We start from the raw sequence: 23,496 nt of genomic DNA, 5'->3' as shown, positions 1-23,496 counted from the left end.
TTGGCCCTGGGATTCTTGAAAGCCCTCCAAGGGATTCTACAGTTAAGTTGGAAGCCATTGCTCCAAACAACAAATTCCCTCGTCTATAAAACAGTGGTGAAAATAGTCGCAGTTATAAACAGCTAATGAAATACTTGAACAAGATCACAAATAGTACAGGGTTTGGCACACCGAACATGATTAGACAATAAGAGTTAACACTACTAGTTGGTGATGGTGGAGGTAGTGATACACAGTCCTGAGGGATAAAATGATGATGATGCATGAGGACTCGCACAGCCTACCCGGCTACGGAGCTGACTTTAAATGTCAGCCTGATTTCTATTTCTATACATCTGGAACTTTTCTGGACTTGTAGAAAGCACCTTACTGCAGAGTCATGTTTAACTTGGGCTTACCTGCAAGTGACATGGACACCTACCTTTGTTACATCATGTAGCAAAGGTACAACACACCCTGTATCTAATAACTAATGAAGACACTTTTGCAGAGCCTTCAAATTTTACAGGGCTAACTTAAACATGTGAGGATAAAATTTTGATATCAAGTTGCATCTGAGCCTTGGAAACTATTTTGGGTCAGCTACACAGCAGAAGTTTGGGCCTGGCAGAAAGCCGTAAAACTGAGCCAAAAATAAACCAAGGACCATTATAAAAATGTTGTAAGTGCCAAATGCATGAGATGTTAAAATTACAACATAATGGAGTAAAAATTTATAAAAGAGGCTTTCCAATGGTGGCACTAAGTGTCCCAACCCGGAGGAAGAAAGTTCAGGGGGAGAAATATGGAGAGTTGAACCTATCCCTGGAAATTACCCTTTCAGACAGCGATGAATGCCCCCCATCCAAGGCTATTTACAATTTACTACCCACCAGGAATCAAGAGCATTGATTTTTTTTCCCCTCTGTTGGAGAGTACAGGCTGGATAGCCAGAGTACAAGGAAGAGTTTTCATAAAAATTAATTGGGCTACTCAGCTTTTCACTGTATTCAGCAAATGCTGCTCGATTTGCCCTTCTCCTGGCCTGGACATGCTCTTCCTGCTCTTCTCTCAATATCTAGCCATTCCACAATGCACTCGGGTGCATCTATTCGTTATTTATGGCCTTATTTTCCTGAGCTCCAGAAAAGGTGGTGATTTATTTCTGGTGCAGTCCCGTGGTAGAGGCTTTCAGGAAGGGCGGCAGCAAGCTCTGGGCTTCTTGCTGCCTGCTCTGCCCGCCTGCCAGTCTCTGCCCAGTCCATTCCCACCCTCCTTTTCCTCAATTAGGAACTGCTACCAATTGCACATGGACAGATTTATGCATGGCTGGGGACCAGCCAGTCTCCCACTGATTGTCTAAAAGAAGAGTATGTTCTGTGTCAAAAATCCTTTGCACGGAGTCCAACTGTTTTCTTGGAAATAGCTTCTTTGACCCAGGCCCATAATTTTTTTTAGGTTTGAATTTTATGGGCCTGATGCACAGTCTGTCAACATTTTCTTTGTGAGACTTATTCAGGGTACAGCATATTTCTGAAGTGTGCAAAGGTTTGGGGATATTTCTATCATCCGGTGCCAAGAGAATGTCCTAGAAAAGAAGAGAGTGGGAAAGGCAGAGAAGCAGGCTTAATGACCACTTACTAAGGGATTTCTGAACACCAAGACAGAAAGGATATTCTATCAACATTTTTGAAGTAGCTAGATATTAAAACAGCAGATTCAATTATGCTAACCTGCTCAGTGAAGCCACTAGGACTACTGAGATCCAGAGAATGGCTTAATTATCCCAGAGTCATGCCATTTCTTACCCCTGGCTGAAAAGATCAAATGGAGAAAGGGTCAGCAATGTTGTTGTGCCTCAGACCACAACCTCAATTTCCCTAAAGGTTTGCCCTTCTCACATAGTTATGATATACCTTTGGGTAAGCTAACAATAGGGCAGGCAGTGGGCTTCAGATGGATAAAGGCTATCTCGATCTATTCACACAACTTGGAATGTAGAGTCTTGAGGCTCATGTGATACCCCTTAAGCAGAAATTCAAATGAAGTGATTTGCTCTCTGAAAATGGGATTTTGATGATCATGGATAGGAAACAAAATATGAAAAACATAAGGGATGCTCAAATTTTCCTTCCTCAAACCATACTGAGTGTTTCATCAATGTCTAATATTTAAGAAAAACTCAGGGTGTCTGGGTGGCTCAGTCGGTTAAGCACCAGACTTTGACTCAGGTCATGATCTCGTGGTTCGTGGGTTCAAGACCCGCGTCGGGCTCTGTGCTGACAGCTCAGAGTCTGGAGCCTGCTTGTGATTCTGTGTCTCCCTCTCTCTCTGCCCCTCCCCCACTCGTGCTCTCTCTCTCGCTCTTTCTCTCTCAAAAATAAATAAACATTTTTTTAAAATTATAAAACAAAAAAAGAAAAGTTCAAACATGTCACCCAGGCCCCAATCTCCTTGATGTTACCAGCAGAGACCCAAGAGTCTATGAAATGAAATGGTGAGGGAGAGGAGTTTTTCCTTCCATGTCCCATCCTCTCTCCACTTTCCTTCTTCCCACTGTTGGACCTACCTGCTAGTGTTACTGCAAGATTTAAATGGTGATGAAGTGATGGGGAAAGGATAAGCTCCCCTGCAAGCATAAGGAATTATTCGCTTTATGACTACCTTTGACACTTCATTCTCATTCTTCTTTTCATGTCGCCTACCCTACTGTACCCTAACTGGGGTGCTGAGATTGGTTCCTGGCCTTCTGTGCCTTCCCTGAGATGCCCCAGTCTTTCCTTCTCCAGGCCCTTCCTGACCCTGATGCCACTTCATCAAAGCACGTCACCCCCAACTACTGGTTTTAAGTTGTTGGAATCAGAGTAACTTCATTAAGATCAGAGGCGTGTGTGTATGCTTTGTATATATGCGTGTGTTTATGCATGTATGAGAACATAACATTCTGTTGTTTGAATATGCAATAACACTTTAGTTTCAAATTCCACATGTAAAGAGTTGGACTCAGCACTCCACCCTAACAGCAAGTAAAAGACTGAAGAGAAAGAAAAATCTATCACTCTTCTTGGATCCATAAGAAAGGGGAAGACACAGGGCAAACCACTGCCCTCAAGAGCCGACAAACAGGTGAAAACAGTGCCAGAACCTAATCTAGATGGTTTAAATATAGTAACTCATTTAATTTCTCAGACATAACAAAACGAGTATTATTATCCCCAATTTGGAGATGGGGAAACTGAGACACAGAGGGATTCCAGTAACTTGCCTGTAGTAACACAACTAGTTAAGTGGATGAGTCAGGTTTAGAAATCACACAGTCTAGCTCCAGAGCCTACATCTTACCTGTTATATACTTGACTACCTCTCTAGAGTCTATGACAATTTCCAAGCTAGTACACAAAGCATTGAGGATACATGTGGAGACACTTCAAACCACACCATTTAGCAGATGCACATTATGCAATACTGACTTCGGTATGCTTCAGCTTGAGTATACAGGCAGTTCTTTTTGGTCACTTTTGGTACTTTGAACTACAGAATCCATTGTGAAATAGGGGGCATAAACCTCTTAAACGGTATCTCAAAATGAGGTATTGCTCACCTGGTGGGGTTAAACGATTCACATAACCCTGAGAGCAGGAGCACCAGTAGTAGTACCATGATAAACAGAAATACTACCACTAACAATCATAACAATAGTAATTAGTCATAATAGCACCATGTTGATCAATTATTTACCAAGCATCATGCCTAACGTTTTCATATTCGTTATATTCTTCAATCCTCACCAAACCCTCCAAAGCAGGCATTATTATCCTCATTTAACAGGTGAATTAAGACCTAGAAAGAGGCTTAATAAATTCTCAAAGGTCACAGACTAGTAAGATGATGAGATTTGAGCCCAGGTCTTAGTCCAAGGCTGCAAGACATTCTGTTGCCAAGTCAACCTTCTGACAAGTTTGCCTACAAGTAAAATAAAGGGAGTTGAGTTCCAACATGCCGTCTAGCTCCACAGTGAAAGAAATGAATACCACTGAAGAGAGAAAAGGGTATCTCATTAGAAAAGGAAGTAGAAATGGGATGATTTATTAGACAAAGATAAAATTAAAGATAATCCAGTTTCATACAGAGGTTTTAAAGCATTTCTGTCCACAGAACCTCATCCCTAGACACACAGGTACTAAGAAGCCAAGGTGACAAAAGGCCAGAACAGTCAGACCCTAAATCAGAGAACAGATTCTGAGAGTTGGATATAAAGGAAAAGCATGGGTTCGGAAGTTAATATTTACCAAATACTTGGGATCTGTATCAATATTTACACAAAATTTCTTCTTTAAGTAAGTTTATTTTGATAAAAGATGACTAAGAGTAAAGAAAAATATTGTGTAAAATATATTTAAAATAACATACAGATATAGCAGAAAACATAAAGCCATTACAATGCAACTGAATTTATATAAGAACACTGCTTGTCTACAACGCACTCTGATACACATGAAATGTAAAGCTCTCCAAGCTTCAATTCCCCTCATCTATAAAATATGAGAACGAAGCCAGACATTCTTAAATACCTCTCACAACTCTACTGCAGCTTCACTTTTAAAAGCTGTTCATGAACAAATTTTAAAAGTACAGCACTATAATGAGCAGTCTCTTAGCTATCAAAGTATGGTACAGTTTTAAGAAATTAAAATCTTTTGAAAATCTTTTAAATTTAACTTGAACATAAATGTAACTAATCTATATGACTTCTCCAAATGAGATTATTCCAAAAGAAAAAAAATACCTAATATTTCCTTATACCCTTCATTAATTTAAGTTATGCTAGGCTATTTCAGAATTAGCCAACAGATCATATTTAGATGAAAAATTATATGACCTACTTTATTGAGTACCTCTAATTCTTAATGGTTACCTCTCTGTCTGAAGTAGTTTAGAAAAATGATTCTGAATTTCCCTCTCAATCCCGTGTTAAATTCACAAAACTAATTTCAAAAGTGAACGATGCAGAGACTTCCAATTTTTAATTGGCAAAAACAAGATGTCTCTACCCTCTATTCTTCTTTGAAATTACCAAAAACACCAAGGCATTTGAGAGGCAGAAAGGTAAACCTCAACTTGGATGAAACCTGGATACATCTGTAATTGAGAATCAAACTATATGAGAAAGAGTTCCCAAATTTTGTGAATATCAGACAGGAGCACGGAACAGTGCTGTGCACTGAGAGGTCACAGACCCAAAGCAGGTGGTGTCCTCAACGGTAGAAGCCACAGGACAAGACATGTAGTGATGGTGAGAACTTCCCTGGACCATTTTTAGCAGTGAGAAATAACAAGAGAGGCCAAGATAGAAAAAGAAACACATAGACTTGCCATCATTCCTTCAAATAATATGTTGCTAATACAGGAGAGAGAAGGGATACTGAACTTTGGGATAATGTTAAAACTCTGTCAGCCTCAGAGATGAAAGAGTCAACTAGCTGACACTCAAAACCTTAAATCATAAGGAGTTCCACTGTGACTGTGTACCAGCAAGGCCTTCTGCTAGTTCAGAATACTGACAGCACAAACCACCTCCAAATATCTGGCTCTTCATTCAAATATTGGGATGATATAAAGGAAGTGGAAAAAAAAATCTAGTCAAAGATACTATAGTAAAAGACAAACGAAGTGGAAAAAACAATGGCAAAAAAAAAAAAAAAAGAACATCATAAAAAATACTACAGTGAAGCAGGGAAATATCAAACACGTATCTAAGATTTCAGAGAATTAAATAAATGTCATTTTAAAACAAGAGCACAAAAAAAAGATACGAACATTCAACGGGGTGGAAATGGGGAGACACAAGAAAAGAGATCGAATTTGAAGCATCCAGTGCTTAGGGAGGAAGTGAAGAGAAAAATGAAATGATCACAGAAATTAAAGCTAGCATGGAAACATCAAAAAGAACACAGTAGAAAACATAGGACTGAGATAAAGGGAATAAAATTAATATGAATAAAGAGTTTTATAGGATTAAAGAGGAAACAAAACATTCAGGTATAAAACAAACAAAAATCCTAAATTCAAATAATTTTTGTTCCTGAAAAAAGAGAATCAGGTGAAGAAAAGAAGAAAAAAATCAGAGGTATGATTCAAGATAGCTATCCTGAATAAAATCAGATTTACTACAGATTGTAAGTTTATACCGCATCCCATGAAGCAAAGAATCAGAGACATAAACATCTCTCTAGACGTTAACTTCAGGAAAGTCATTAAATCTAAAGTTAAAGAAATAGTTTTTTTAATAAGAAGTAACAAGTGGTGATGAGGATGTGAAGAAAAGAACCCTCATGTAGTGTTGGTGGGAATGAAAATTGGTGTAGCCATTGTGGAAAACAGTATAGAGGTTCCTCAAAAAATTAAAAATAGAGGGACACCTGGGTGGCTCAGTCGGTTAAGCGTCCGACTTTGGCTCAGGTCATGATCTTGCGGTTTGTGAGTTCGAGCCCCGTGTCTGGCTCTGTGCTGACAGCTTGGAGCCTAGAGACTGGAGCCTGCTTTGGATTCTGTGTCTCTCTGCCTCTCCCATGCTCATGCTCTGTCCCTCAATAATAAACATTAAAAAAAAATTTTAATAAAAAAATTTTTTTTAATTAAAAAAAATTAAAAATAGAACTACGCTATGATCCAGCAATCACACTACTGGGTATTTACACTACTGGATAAAACAAAACCACTCATTTGAAAATATACATGCACCCCTATGTTTATTTCAGGATTATTTTACAACAGACAAGATATGGAAGAAACTCAAGTATCCATCAATAGATGAATGGATAAAGAATATGTAGTATGTGGACACACACACGCGCGCGCGCGCACACACACACACACACACACACACACTGGAATAAAAAAAGCATAAAAAAAGAATGAAATCTTACCATTTGTAAGAACATGGATGGACCTAGTGTGTATTATGCCAAGTGAAGTAAGTCAGACAAAGACAAATACCATATGACTTCACTTATATGTGGAATCTAAAAAACCAACCAACCAAACAGACTCTTAAATACAGAAAACAAACCCATGGTTACCATAAGGGAGGTGGGTGGCGAGATGGTGAAATAGATGAAGGGGATTAAGAGATACAAACTTCCAGTTACAAAATAAGTAAGTCACAGAGGTGAAAAGTACAGACAAGAATATTGTAATAACACTGTATGGTGACAGATGGTAACTACACTTACTGTGGCAAGCACTGAATAATGTATAGAATTGTCAGATCACTATGTTGTACATCTGAAACTAATTTAACATTATATGCCAACTATACTACACTAATAAATAAAAATAAATAAAATTTAAAAAATGAAACCTGGCTTTTTTGGTCAAAAAAGAAAAGAAATAGTTCTCTGAGTAGTCATTCAATAATATCAACCATGAAACAGCCAATATTCTGTCATTTTAACCCATAAAAAATGTCAATTATCGGCAAAATTAGACTCTATTAAACTGATGAATCCAGTAACAGAATTATAAGTGTATTGAAAAGTTTAAAGTAAAACACTTCCTAGGAAAACAAAAGGATAATACAATCAGCTAAAATCAAAGGGGAAAAGAAGAAGAAAGGTATAGAAAAAAAAAATCTCAGGAAAAGTTATTTTTCACTGCTCACACTAGTGAGGATTAAAAACATTATTATAACACTAAGAGTAATTATGATATAAAGAAAAATAATATAAAACTTCCAAATTATCATCCAATGAATATATACCAAGCAAAGAACAAACAGACCAGAAAATAAATGAGAATCAAAAATCAAAGAAAACTTTAACATTTCATAACATATAATGCCATAAGAAATGCAAAAAATTTTCATTAACAATTATAAATGGAATAATCACATATATTCAAGATATACTCAGTTGCTCATAATAAGACAAAACCCAATTACAAGCATTATACAAGACTCACCCCTAAAACACAGTGATTCCAAACTGGTAAAAGCAAAGCTAGAAAATGAAAACAGAAAGAAAGAGACAGGTGGCAAGAAGAAGAAAGAGAAGAAAGAAAAGGAGAGGGGAGGAGAGAGGGAGGAGATGAGGAAGGAAAAGAAGAGGCTATGATGTCAGTATTTTTAAAAATGGACTTGGGGCGCCTGGGTGGCGCAGTCGGTTAAGCGTCCGACTTCAGCCAGGTCACGATCTCGCGGTCCGTGAGTTCGAGCCCCGCGTCAGGCTCTGGGCTGATGGCTCGGAGCCTGGAGCCTGTTTCCGATTCTGTGTCTCCCTCTCTCTCTGCCCCTCCCCCGTTCATGCTCTGTCTCTCTCTGTCCCAAAAATAAATAAAAAAACGTTGAAAAAAATAAATAAATAAAAATGGACTTAAAACATTAAATTAAATTAAAAATGGATTCACAGCATTATAAAGTTTCTCGTTGTACAGGTTACAATACATAAAGGTCTGCCAGGTACAATATCGACACAAAGTGAGTGACACAGTGTTGTTCAAACTCCTAAGTAAGGGATTGATAAGACTGAAGCACAGGGAGGCAGCAGCATGGGTTTTGGATCTCTCAGAATCCACACATAAAAGGAAAGGAACTAGATTACAAACCAAACACTCAAGGGCAACAATTAAAACAAATGATGAACACCAAAATATAAATGGGTAGGGACAAACCACCAATAGCCACAAAATCTGTCTAAGCAAAAGGCATCTGAAGACCTGAGAACAGAAGAACGCCAGAACAGCCCACAAGTATTCACTGTAAAGTGAGCTGCTCAGTCTGGGAAGAGCAGGTAAAACTGAGAAGAGTTTTGCTCAAGCACTTGACAGGCAGTACAAAGGCCGCGTGAGGTCTTCAAGTGCTGGGAAGCAGAGTTTAGCTCCCGCCACTACCCTCCCTTAAGGGGCTGTGGGGAGAGACATGGTGACTCACTTCCCAAGAACAGAATAGGGAAAGGGGGAAATGTGCAATGGAGACACCTGGTAGACACTACCCTAACCAAATGGTAAAGATCCACATTCCTAGTGATGTTATAGGAATATCATAAATGCCTTGATAAAATATGACAAGAAAGGCATTTCTCCTTATGCTCTTCTTTCCAAAATCCCATAACTACCACCTAATCATGGGGAAAACATGAGACAAAACCAGATTGGGAAAGATTCTACAGGATATCTCAGTACTCCTCAAGACTGAGAAGATCATGAGAAACAAGGAAAAACTGAGAAGTTGTCAGAGACCAGAGGAGACTAGAGAGACAAGATAATCATATGCAATGTAGCACTCGGCATTGGGTCCTGGAACAGAAAGAGGGCATTAATGGAAAAACTGGTGAAATCCAAATAAAGTCAGCTATTTAATTAGTAGTAATGTGCCAGTGTGGATTTCTTAGTTTTGGCAAATATAGCATAGAAGGGGAAGATGTTAACAATGGGAGCTAGTGAGTATAGGGTATGCAAGGTCTCTGCGCTCTCTCTGCCACTTCTCTGTAAATGTAAATTTTTAAATTAAAAGTTTACTTTTTTAAACCCAGTAAATACCTACTTAAAAAAAAAAAGTAAAAAAGGGAAAAAAAAAGAAAGCAATAGTCTTGTTAATTTATATTTTTTCAAGAAAACCATTTATTTTGTCAGGCTTTCAAATTAATTTTCACAGAACTTGATGTGGGTATTCATTTATTCTATAATATTTCTAGCAAACACAAAAGTATAAAAATTTTAGAATAAACTCCCATATACTCATCCCCTCCCACCAGCTATTTTCATCATTTTTGCCAGTCTTGCTTCATTTAATACTTTTTAAAAAATCAACACAGAAGGAAGAAATAATCCAGCTGAAAACAGCAACCAATGACTTAGATATCAGAAAAAGAAAGGTACTACTACTAATTACATTCAAGATTTGGTTCTTTGACCAAACATACAAAATACATAAACCAGTAACTGGTCTATTTTTTTAAGGGATAAAACACAAAGTGACAAAAAAACATGAAAAGATAGCTCGAGAAAAAGGAAATAAAAAAATGACTTTCAAATGTTTGAAAGATATTAAATATCATTAATAATAAAAGAAATACAAATAAAAACTGTAGCAAGATTCCATGGTTTAGCTCTCATATTGGCAAAGATCAAAACACTCAGTAACATCCAGTATGGGCAAAAGGAGTGAGAAAACAGGCATCCCACGTAGAGTAGACAAAGTGTAAGCTGGCACATTCTTAATGAAAGATGGTTTGACAACATTTTTCCAAATTAAAACATTCACATAAAATGCTTGACCCAGCAATTCCACTTCCAAGAAGTTATGCAACAAATACACTTACAAATGTACACAAAGATGCATGCACAAAAATTTATTTAAAGCATTCTCCCAAAAAGGTCATATTTGCATATTAGAAGGAATCCAAACATTCAATAACAGAAGATTATGTTCTAAATTATTATAGTATATCAAAATAGTGAAATATTATAGCACCACTGAAAAGACCAAGGCAGCTCTATCTAGAATATTATAAAACAGCCTCCAAAATATAATAATGAGTTTAAAAGCAGAGTTTGGAACAGTTCATACAGCACAGTAAATCTTGTGTATAAAATGAGGGACAAAGGAATCCCATGTCATTTCATGGAACTAGCAGAGTTGTATATGTCTGCTCTTGAATAGATTTTAAAATCTTGAATAGATTTTACTGTGCACAGATATCTCTTTGTACCTGAGCATGAATTTCTTCATGCTTTGGTAAATCCCTCCTCTCTTCTGCCTTCCTTTTTGAAGAAATCTAGTACCTAATGTAATAATCATCTTCTTCATTCACCATGACTAGATATGTTCCTCATCCTATCACCAATAACTGCACGGTTGGTTGCAGGCGTGTGCTAAGTGTATGATAAGAGGTTTTCTGAGTGTCGCCCAAGACTAGGAAGGAGATAGACACTATTATTATAACAAAGTTTAGGAGATATCCTAGTGGTACATAAATCTTCAGAGTGCAAGATACCTGACTGCTGTTATTATCAGATATCCACTGCCAAGCCAGACCCCATGAAGGCTTCTTCCATCCCTCTAACTGTTCCCTACTCTCCCAGCAAAACCAGAGAAAAGAGGGGGAAAACAGAATAAAAAGGAGAATCTTTCTGTTCCACACATGATCAAAAGATCAACTGTCAGACCATAATGAATTTTTTTCACGGATTCTCCTACCAGTCAAAAGCACTAGCCCTCCACCTCCATTGCTAGGCCCTGCCCTCAGGCTCCAACCATAGTTAAGTAAAGACCTAGACTCTGGAGGCCACCCAGATGACAGATATGACACTATTTGGATATGCAAGCTCTGATGTCATCCCTGGCTGCTCTTGTTAGGAGAAGACTGAAGACACTACAGAGTAAAGGAAGAGAAAGAGGACCCAGGGAGGACATCCAAATGGGATACTCTCCACCAGAATCAGAGGCATCCCAAAGCCACTTACTCATCCCCATCAGTGCTCATGACAAAGAAACTACTGTTCTAGTCTCTAGTGGCGCTCTTGCAGTATGTACCATCAGAGTTTATCTGATTTGACACAGTATTGATATTTTTGCTTGTGTGGTGGTGGTATTTAGCATTTTACCATTCTTCCTTTGCCTCTAGGGGATAATTTACTAAGCCAAGAGATCTATGATCAGAAGGAGATAATTCTTTTCAACTTTAAATTGGCCCAACCACCTCTCCCACGGTTTCTAGAGCCAATCAGGGTGAGCAAGGAAATGGGTTACTCTGAAATTACCTGAAGTGCCAAAGGTAAGTAATGACCTTCCTAATTTAGGGAATTACATTGGCTTCTGTGGCTTCTGTGACTTCTGTGAGGAAACAGAAGTCCTTACAAAGGGTCAAGATGAAGTCACCTGAAGACTTTTCTCACATCTGAACCAAGAAAACCAGAGTCTTGGTTCCTCCTTTTAACTGTTCAAATTATAGTAACACCTCCTCAATTTGGAATATTTTATTTTTTTAATTTTTTTAACATTTATTTATTTTTGAGAGACAGAGAGAGAGAGAGCATGAGTGAGGTAGGGGCAGAGAGAGAGGAAGACACAAAATCTGAAGCAGGCTCCAGGCTCTGAGCTGTCAGCACAGAGCCCAACATGGGACTTGAACCCACAAACTAACTGTGAGATCATGACCTGAGCTGAAGTCAGACGCATAACCAACTGAGCCATCCAGGCGCCCCTTGGAAAATTTTAATTTTGACATCCGTAATGATTTAAATACACAAGACTAATGTTTGCCCTTTTTATTACATACCAAGTAGAAGAAAAATAAACTATCAACTATCACTTACTAAAGAAATTCATCTGTTCCCAATCATTCTTACAATTTTTGTGTTCATATGCATACAGATAATACCATAATTACAACTGTTACATATATAATCACTAAAACAGATCCAAGAGAACCTTTACTTGACAAACTTTAGTATGTATTTGCACCAAGAACGACATACTTTAAAACATGTAAGTACATGTGCATATGCAAGATTAAAAATATTTTTATTAATATAGACTGTCTTTCCTCATTTCTTTTTTTTTTAAGTTTATTTATTTATTTTGAGAGGAGACAGAGACAGCATGAGTGGGGGACAAGCAGAGAGAGAAGGAGAGACAGAGAATCCCAAGCAGGCTTCACATTGCTAGCACAGAGCCCAACGGGGGGCTCAAACTCACAAAACTGTGAGATCATGACCTGAGCAAAAATCAAGAGTCCAGCACTTAACCAACTGAGCCACCTAGGCCCCCCTCATTCCTTTTTTTTTTTTAAGTTTTTAAAAATTTATTTATTTTGAGAGAGAGAGACTGCGAGTGGGGGAAAGACAGAGAGATAGAGGGAAAGAGAATCCCAAGGAGGCTCCTCACTGTCAGTGAGGAGCCCAACGTGGGGCCTGAACTCACAAACTGTGAGATTATGACCCGAGGCGATTGGATGCTTAACTGACTGAGCCAGCCGGGTGCCCTTGTCTTTCCTCATTTCTTATTATTCCAAACAAGCAAAGGTATCCTACACATAATATTTCTGCTGATTTTATGCCTTTCTCATCCACAAGTCATTGAGGCTGAACAAAACATTTAAGAGAAAGACTGGAATCTGAAAAGTAAGTGAGGTACCATGGCTTCCAAAATATTTGTAAAACTATTAATGTTTCTTGAGAAAATTTCTTAATATCTGTGAAAAAGTGTATGCATCAAGGGCAGGATGGGGATAAGGGCAAGAGAACTAGATGTTCATCCTGATTCTCTAAAATGATATGTTTTTAATAATTACAACTATAAAAATATAGAAGAGGGGGCAGAATGAAATAGAATTTCCCTTCATTAATCCATTCAACAAATGCATGTGGCAGGCATTATTATCAGGCCTGGGAACAAAAGGGTGAATAAAAGGGTCCCTGCCCACTGGGACCTTCTGTTCTAGTAGAAGACAACATTCTGCATGATTAAACGGGAAGAAAATGAAGCAGGGTAAGGAGAGAGAGGTAGAAGGAATATGCTCTCTAGACAGGGTGGTCAGTAAAGGCTTCACTAATAAAGTGGCATTTGCACAGAAACCTGAGTGCAGTGAAGGAGTAAACAATGAAAATATCTTCAAAGAGTACCCCAGGCTGAGAAAATAACAAGTCCAAAGGCTCTCAGAAAGGCCAGATCTAATAGGGCTTGATAGACTACTGTAAGGACTTTCTATTTCATTCCAACCAACTTTATGTTTTAAAAGAATCATTCTAGCTGCTATGCAGTGACCAATCTATAAGTCACAAGTGGAAAAGAGAGTCTAGTAGAAGCTGTCGGCACAGTGCATGCCAGAGACTATAGCCACGTGGACTAGAGTGGTAGCAGTGGAGAAGATGATAGATAGTCACTACATGGTTTTAAGGTAAAAACAACAGATGTGCTGACACAATGGATGTGAAGTACAAAGGTGGGGAAAAGAGCCAGGAATGACCCCTCAGTTTGTGGCCTGAGCAAAAGCAGAAGGACCACTTACTGAAATGGGAATACTAGAGTCACAAAAGATTGGGGTATGGAACTTAAGATTTCAGTTTTACACTCTTTAAGGAAGAGTTGCAATCCACTGTCCAAGAGAAGTTGCCCACAGAGGCAGACAGACATGAGATGGAAAGTCAAAGAGAAAATCTGGACTGCAGATATAAATTTGAGAATCATTACCTTATAAATGGTACTTACTGGTATGGACTAGATGTAATCACATCTAATGGTACAGAGAGAAGAGGAAAGAAATGGACAGGCTGAACCCTTGGACACACTGACATGTAGAAGTCTGGAAGATGAAGGGTAACTCACAAGAGAGACTGAAAAACAGGGGATAATCAAGAGAAAAGAAAGTGGTGTCCCTGGAAACCAGATGAAGAAAGTGCTTCAAGGAGGAAGTGAACAATGGTGTCAAATACTCTAAGAGGACAGTGAGATGAAGATTGAGAATTAACTACTGGACCTGGTTGATGAGGGAGCATAAGGCAAGTTGACAGGCCACAAACACCCCCCACCCCCAGGTGGGATGTATGTGATACTCCTGGGCACTCCTGGCTGCCCAAGAACAAAGGAAAGGGGAAAAACAAAGGGTTAACTGATAGAGATCATAATCCAGCATCACCCCTCCATAGTGATGTGGGAAACAAAGGCAGAAGGAAATGGCAGATAGAACTAAATTTCCTTATAATCTGCAGCCCATTGACAAATACCTGAGGCTGGCCATGTAAAATGTTTCTCCAAGGAGCTCCCTGAGGTCTTAAGCTACTGCTTTACTAGAGGGAAAACAACCTTAGCTTGACACTAGCTAGGCCTCCAGTGTCCTGTGAGTCTTCTTTAGCACATGAAAATCTCACTGGAATCTTCCCCTGGACTTTACCTCTCCCCAGTTCCATAGCATATAACCAGTCTCTCCTCATGGTCCCATGGCAGCTCTTCCTGCCCAGGGGTCCTGTGCGCATGCTTCAATAAAACCACCTTGTTACACCAAAGATGTCTTCAAGAATTCTTTCTTGGCGATCAGCTCTGGACCCCACAAACCCCACTATCACCCCAAAAACTTCATCACTGCCAATACACAGTTGACAAGTGACTTAACCAGAAGGATTACAGTAGAGCAATGGAGAGGAAAACCTGATCTGAATGGATCAGAGAGGGCACACGTGCACACGCACACGCACACACACACACACACACACTCCCATCCCTGCTTACAGGCTCCTTCTCCCTGATGTTAGAACCTAATCCAACATATAGGGTCATTAACTGCAGTGGAAAACTTTACATAGCTACATTTTTATTTGACACTTTGGAATACGTTCTTAATAAAGGGTGTCAGACGATAAAGAGACTCAAGGCAACTAGGAAATAACTATTTATATAGAGGATGATGTTTCCACTAACAATAACTGCTCCATTCAGTATGGCATGAAGATGACCTCAAAGACCTAGTGTCATTACTCTGTTGACTTTGCTAATAAGGGTAAACAAATTTTTTTTTTGACAGGCAGAAGCCACAGAAACCTCCTTCTTTAGTCACCAAAGAGAGAGACAAGCTGTGTAGGCTGGAGTAAGCTTGGACCTGCCTAAACATGGACGTGATGTATTCACTGCTCTGTGTCTAACAAGAGCCAACAAAATAGAAAAGGACACATAAGTGGACTCTCCTGTTGTTACCAAATGGGCTGTTTAATGTGCTGTCCTTTACATAGGGTTTCTGAGCTCCACAAAGGGTGCACACATTGCCTTTCAGCATTGAGGATAAAAGAATAAAAAATATAATTCATCACTTTACCAAGAGGGATAAGTACTGTTTCAATTAATGTGCTAATCTCTAATGAAGACAGCAGCCATTAGTTAAACAAGCAAACCATTAGGGTAGGAACAGAAATGCCAGTACATTCACAGGTCTACTGATGGCTGCTAGATATTAGTCACAACCTACAAATCCTTAAAAGAGATGAGTAAAGTGTAGTCTATTTCTAAGACTGAAAACTCTACTACTGTTAAATGAAACAGGAATGAACTGGGCCTATTGGCATGGCTGGATCTCAAAAGCATAATGCTGAAGGGAGGAGAAATGCTCAGAATATAATTTGATACCATTTATGTACATTTCAGAAAGCACTCACAAAATAATAGTCCATATTGGTTACAGATATGGAGAGAGATATAATGACACATATTAAACTACGGATGGTGGTTGCCTTTGGTGGTGTTGGGAAAGGAAATGAGCTGGAAATGATGATTACATAGGATATTAACAGTTAATTCTGGGTGATAGGAATAATGGGTATTTGTTATGTTCTCTTTTATACTTTACTTTTTTAATCAAAAAAATTAATAAAATAACATACTGAGAACCTACATCATGAAGTTCTCTGGGTAGGAAGGGATTGTGCAGACCTGTAAACCATATGAAGAGAGGGTCCATTAGTGGCCGCCACATCATCTGTCACATGGATTTGCCTGTGCATTGCTCTTAGGTCCCTCTGTGCCTTGACTACTGCCATGCAGTCTAGCTATCATTTCACAATTCACTTTTCCTGGGATGATGTGGTCAGAGAGTTCACAACAGAGTAAGATTTTAACTGTAAAGAACTACTGATGGTCCAAGGAGTTTACAGATCTCAGCCCAGGCTATCTTTCAGGAGCAGCTTCTCAGCCAATCACTTAACAACTCATCAGAACGCATCCAGCCACACCAGGGAACAGACCACTCTGACTCCTCATTAAACAAGGTTTGCAGGGAAGTCCAGGAAACTTAGCAAGGTGAAGACTTTAGCAGAACCCAGCAGCAGTCAATGAGTAAAAGCTAAGTAGCAGAGAAACAGCAAAGCTTGTGGATAAATCAGACTCAGGAAGAAGAGTAAAGTATCAATTATGTTAAAATCCAAATTATCATTTTGGTGAGTGCAATTTGGCATCCAGATGGACCACACTAAACAATTCAATTCTATTCAATTATTTAAATATCATTTTGCAAATCACTCGGCAAGTAGAGCTGTTTAAAATCTAATGTTTTAGAGGAACCACATTACAGTTTTGCTCCCATAAAGGAAGACTTTCAGTAGTCTTTACATCATTTACAGTAGATAACTCTAAAGTTTCAATACCCTGCATGTTCCAGCAAGGATGAAGGGAACTAATATTCACTGTGCTCCTTATATGTACCAGGCCCAGGGCTACAATGTTTTACCCATGTTACCTCAATTCATCCTCACAACCATGTAAGATCAATATCATCTAGAGATGATATTCTAAAGATTTATTCTAGAATCTACAGTTCCTAGAGATGAAAAAACTAGGCTTTGACTGTTGAAGTAATTTGCTTAAGGTCAGATGGTTGGGAGGTGGCAGATCCAGACTCAAAGCCTTTCTTCTAGAGATAGCTCATTTAAAATAATAATAAAGTAATATAGATTTTAGTAGGAAACATTATATGTAGTCATCACTGTAAATGAAAATTCTGTGATACATCTGAAGAGGTTCTATGAGAGAACCTGCAAGAAACAAATTCTTTGGCTGATAAGCCCCTGCCCCCCAATATTGTGTGGACTATGGAAACCTCCCTGAGATTCAGTAATCCATGATTAAACTTTAATGAACACATGAATCCCCTGGGGATCTTGTTAAAAGGCAGATTCAGATTCAGCAGGTCTAGGATGGAAGTAAGATTGTGTAGGTCTAACAAACTCCCCATGATAATGATCTTGTTGGTCCATAGAACACAGTTTGAGTAACAAGGATCTCATCTTACAAAATTATTTTTTTTGAAGACCTTAGGTTTGTATCTTGCAGAACATACCGTAAAGGATGATTTATCTACAAAAGGCACTTCTCTCAACATCCCTAAACTACAGATCTGTTATTTCACACAATATCTACCTAAATTCTGTGGTCTCTTTTTCAATACATTGCATACACTGATTTCTCAGTTAAACATAAAGCATAAGGAATAAGCTAGTTTCAAGATGGACTTTTTACCAGTGACCATTAGTATATTTTGCCTCATGTAACAAAGAAACTGGTTAAAAAGAGCAGAACATACTGAACAATTCTAAGCATTTTTAATAAAATATGTCTCTATGGGGGTGGCTGGGTGGCTCAGTTAAGTGTCCAACTCTTGATTTCGGCTCAGGTCATGATCTCATGGTTCATGGGTTCAAGTCCAGCATCGGGCTTTGTGCTGGTGGCACAGAGCCTGCTTGGTATCCTCTCTCTCCCTCCCTCTCTGCCCCTCCCTTGCTCATGCTCTCTCTCTCTCCTCTCTAAAAATAATTTTTTTTAAAAAACCACTATTTTAAACAGCAAGACAATACAGTCACTTGTTTTTTTAATTTACACCTGAGCAATTTGTTGCAAATTTTAGATCCATGCCATCCTGCAATTTAAAAAAAGAATGGCTGTCATTCATATCCATACAGGGAATATAATCCTCTCCCACACAGGGAATATAATATAATTCCCTCCCATACAGGGAATATTATAAAGAACATAAACATATTGGTCAATTATAATAAGGTAGAAGTATTAACCTTAATTAAACCAAATATCATAGTTTTTGGCTAACACGTCTCTGCCATGAGATGGATAATGATAAACAATTCTGCTCCTTGGGCTCACTCATTTGATTAACTGGAGTGTATTATGTGGCTAAGGTAATCCTGATCTATCAGAATGCCTGTCTCATCAAATTTTTAATGTTTACTTTATAGAATTCAAAAATCTTACTCTCAAAATCTTTCCAGAATAGTGAATGTTGTGTTTTCCCACAAAATAATCCACTGCCTCAATTTTGACGACTACTTAGCTCTCTCTAGATAGAGACAGAGACAGAGATAGAGATTGGTACATAATCACACCTTTGAGGCCAATGTGTTTGGAGGAAGCCAACTCCACCCCTAGCCAGTCAGCCCTAAGCCAGGCAGAGTATCCTTTTCCCTGGGCAGAGTAATTGGTTCAGGGATGGACTCCTCATCCAACTGGAATCAATACAACATGGGAAAAGGTTTGTTGTCACAATCCAGGAAAGAAGCTTCCTGACTCCTCAGAGGAATGATTCTGAAGCAACCCTCTGCCTGCTCCTGGCAAGTATTAATGAAGCCACATTTTAACCACAAGGGGGAGCCAACCTTTATGATGAAGCTGGCACCAAGGCAGGGAGCAAAAAATAGAAACAAACCACAGGTTGTCCCATAGGAACTACCCTTCATACACTCTTTCGATCTTCTACGCAACCAATATTCCTCTAATTGATCTATGAAGACATTCTGAAAGTCCCCTTCAAATGCCTTGCTTTAGTTCAAAAGTACACTCTGCCACATTTCCCCTGGCACCATAGTCCAATATATCTGTCAAAGAAGGAAATGAGGTTACTGTAATGATGACCCAAACACTTCCTCTTCTTGGAACTCCAGGAAATAAAATAAAGCTCATAATTCAATAGTTTGCAGAATCTCTCTTCCTCTTTTTGAAAAGTGGAATGGCAAAATGGCATTCTCCCATATCTGATCTTCCAGCATACCTCATGGTTGCCAGGATTACTCAACAGTCTCATTTACCAGTTTTTCTTAAACTTCTTGAAATAGAATTTAAAGAAAAACATGCGTTTATAGCAAGGGGGTGCTTAGCTCTCTTTATAATCTTGTTGCCCATTTTAGCTTTTTCTTCCCCTTTGACCACAATTTTAATTAAGGAAGGATTGTCATCATTTTCTCTCCTGTGTTACATTTGATAGAAGCGTATTTGTCTCAAAAAAGAAATCCAGAGGTAGCTAGACCATGGTAGGTGTGGCCACTTCATAGTCACCAAGGACTTGGGTTTCTTTTCTTTTACAGCTCAGCAAACTTTAGCAGGTACCTCACAGTCCAAACTAATTTAGAGCATCAACCTTTTTATCCATATTCCAAGCAGCACAAAGGAGAAAGGGAAAAAAGGAAACAGAAGAATATGTCCCTTTCTGTAAAGGACTGCACTGATTGATTTACGCTAGATTATGCTATGGCTACAAACTCCAAAATAGGGGCCTACAATATTTTTTCTCACTCTCTCTACTCTTCAGATTCATCTCTTACCACTCAGACTCAATCCCCATGTGTGCCTATACCTCCTCTATTCTGACTCAACCTCCCACCCCTCCATGACTCCTTAATACCTTGCACTATGCCCTCTGGAACCCAAAGTCTCCTATGCTGGTGACCTCCTCTCTGGAAGTTGTCTGCACCTTCTTGCTGCAGCTGGAGCCTTCACACACCACTTAAACAGCAGCCCTTTCAGGGCGCCTGGGTGGCTCATTCTGTTAAGCATCTGACTCTTGATTTTGGCTCAGGTCATGATCTCACTGAGTTCAAGGCCCACACTGGGCTCTGCAGGGATGGTGCTGAGCCTGCTTGAGATTCTGCCTCCTCGCTCTCTGTCCCTCTCCTGCCTGCTCTCTGTCTCTCTCAAAGTAAATAACTATTAAAAAAAAAAAAAAAAAAAAGAGCAGCCCTCTGAAGCAGTGGCTATTTTTGTTCTCATACCCAATATTTAACAAGGCTTAAAAGATAGGCCAGGTTCTCCCCCTTGCTCCTTATCTCTATTTTCAAACAACTGTTTTCCCAAATCTCTAAAACTCTCCAGTGACAAGGAAACGTGTGTTATCAGATTAGATTACCACATTAACTTGCTCTTGTTGCAGTAATCTACCTTTCACTGCCTCCCATACTAATGTCCTAGACCTTGTTGTTACCAACCGTCCTGTCTCCAAACTCTCAATTTCAAAAATTTTATTTAGCACCATTTCCTATTGTGCTTGCTCATCCCTCCAACAATCCTGCCTGTAATTCTTTAACCATATTGGGACCTCCCACTGAGTGCTCCTACATTTCACTGTCTACCTACATACTCTTATTTGCCTCCTCACCCTGGATTCCGCAATCCAATATTATAATGTTTCCCTTGCATGTGTCTGTTATGTTCTTGTATCTCTCTCCTTCTGTCTTACACACTCAGAAACGTCCCAGTCTGACCTGGTTCCTGCACCCAAGCAGTGGAACATGGCAGGAGGCAACACTAATGGCTCACCATTCACTGTGTGTGCAAATCTGAAGTGGAGCCTAACACTATCAGATAAGCCTTATTCAACATTTTCTGACACAATTCACTCTCCTCCTCTTCTTGAGGTCTATCTCATAATTTCTCCTGATTGTGCAAACCTCCCAATAATTTGCTTTTTTTTTTTACTAAGAAAATAGAAGCAAAGCAAAAGGTTAACTACTGTGACAAACCACCCCAAAATTTCATTGAAAAGACTATGAGAGCTCTGGGGTCTAAGCAAACAGTAGAAACACAGGTGGGGAAAGTATAGAAAATAAGACAGCATCAGCAACAGACTTCTTTATATCTATGTTAAAGGCCAGCACTGATTTGCTGACTGGGACACCCCCCACCGCCATCTGCTCCCCGACCAGGGTCAAAGACCCTGGACATACAGCAATTAATACTCACCCCAGGTCATGTATTCTAGACTCCAGCCTTGGTGCCACTGACCTTATGGCTGCACAAACCTTCCAAATGTGGAGAAGGACCAACTAAATCAAAGGCATGAAACTGCAGAAACATAATTTTCCTTATAAAATGACACAATCAGCTTTTATGCTTTATTTCTTATTACGTATGCAAATGAATGGAGAAGTGGGAGTGGTTTAACTTCTGTAAATCTACTTGAACTCCTCTGGGGGAAGATGTAAATAAGTAGAGCTACACGTTCACTGTAAAGATACAGACATGCTATTATCATCATTAGTAATAATTTAATTTTGCTAGCTAATTGTTACATTTTGGTGCATTCACATGAAGGCAAATTTTGTCTTCCTGCTATCTCTGCCATTAAAACAAAAGAATAATGCTATCTTAGATGATAAGAATAATGACTACACCTGTCAAAATAGATTTATATCTTGAGTCTCATTCAGCCTCTGCAGCATGTTTTGCCAGGATTATTCATTTGTTCTTTTTTCTTTTCTTTTCTTCTTTTAGGGAAGAAGACAGGAAGCAGATTTCCACCTCTACTCTTGGGCCTCCCTCTTAAATGATGCTTGGGGCAACAACCCTCCAAAATTAGGTACCATTCAGTACCAATCCCTTTGGTAACCACTGTAATAACATTAACATGATGAACTAATGAGATATTAATGTGGTTGTAATAGACACTTCCATAGGAGTTCTCTTGTAATTGAGTAGGTTAATAATCTGCCTTAATCTGTGCTTGGCAAATGTAATGTATGATGAATAGGGAAAGGCAGAATTTTGATCACTTTCAGCTTATAAGGTGTTTACTCTTTCAAAACAGAAAAACAAATACCTGTTTTTAAAAGCAGGTGCATGAGTGAACACTGGAAAAAACAGCCTAGAGTGTCATAACCCATATTCCTGGAGGCATCTCAGTGCATTTTATACATTTCACTTTCTAAACAGCAATAGATGTGGGGAATTGATACTTAAGATCCTTATTTGTACTCAATATGTATCTCATAGTTCATTCATTTATTTGACTTCTAGTGTAACAATACTTAACAATTATAATTACGGATGGCAGAGCCTTGTGAATTTAACAATAGTACCATCAGTGTTGCTTTTAAAGGAAAAAAAAAACATGGCAATCCCTATCAAAACAACACCAGCATTCTTCACAGAGGTAGAACAAACAATCCTAAAATTTGAATGGAACCAGAAAAGACCCCAAGTAGCCAAAGCAATCCTGAAAAAGAAAACCAAAGCAGGAGGCATCACAATCCCGGACTTCAAGCTGTATTACAAAACTGTAATCACCAAGACAGTATGGTACTGGCACAAAAACAGACACACAGATCAATGCAACAGAATAGAAAACCCAGAAATGGACCCACAAATGTATAGCCAACTAATCTTCGACAACGCATGAAAGAATATCCAATGGAAAAAGTCTCTTCAGCAAATGGTGTTGGGAAAACTGTACAGCGACATGCAGAAGAATGAACCTGGACCACTTTCTTACACCATACACAAAAATAAACTTACATTTAGGATGAAAGACCTAAATGTAAGACAGGAAGACATCAAAATCCTGAAGGAGAAAACAGGCAATAACCTCTTTGACCTCAGCCACAGCAACTTCTTATGTGTCTGTGGAGGCAAGAGAAACAAAAGCAAAAATGAACTATTGGGACCTCATCAAGAGAAAAAGCTTCTGCACAGTGAAGGAAACAATCAACAAAACTAAAAGGCAACCAACGGAATGGGAGAAGATATTTGCAAATAACCTATCAGATAAAGGGTTAGTATCCAAAATCTATAAAGAAATTATCAAACTCAACACCCAACAAACAAAAAATCCATGGGCAAAAGACATGAATAGACACTTTCCAAAAAATACATCCATATGGCTAACAAGACACATGAAAAACTGTTCAACATCACTCATTATCAGGGAAATACAAATCAAAACCACAATGAGATACCACCTCACACCTGTCACAATGGCTAAC

General features: G+C 38.8%; 2 long non-coding RNA genes across 7 annotated transcripts in view; one reads left to right on the top strand and one right to left on the bottom strand.

Annotated features, from left to right (window-relative positions):
• The window catches only part of LOC131492027 (uncharacterized), a 509,746-nt gene that overhangs the window by 458,857 nt on the left and 27,393 nt on the right, over positions 1-23,496 (bottom strand). The window lies entirely within an intron of this gene.
• Positions 17,508-22,165, top strand: LOC131492029 (uncharacterized). The gene is made up of 2 exons (XR_009251798.1): positions 17,508-17,658; positions 22,010-22,165. It is a non-coding gene; the product is annotated as an uncharacterized LOC131492029 (long non-coding RNA).

Source organism: Neofelis nebulosa, chromosome 12, assembly GCF_028018385.1.
Source record: "Neofelis nebulosa isolate mNeoNeb1 chromosome 12, mNeoNeb1.pri, whole genome shotgun sequence".
Classification (NCBI taxonomy): Eukaryota; Metazoa; Chordata; class Mammalia; order Carnivora; family Felidae; genus Neofelis; species Neofelis nebulosa.
This window is presented reverse-complemented; position numbering and strand designations above follow the sequence as displayed.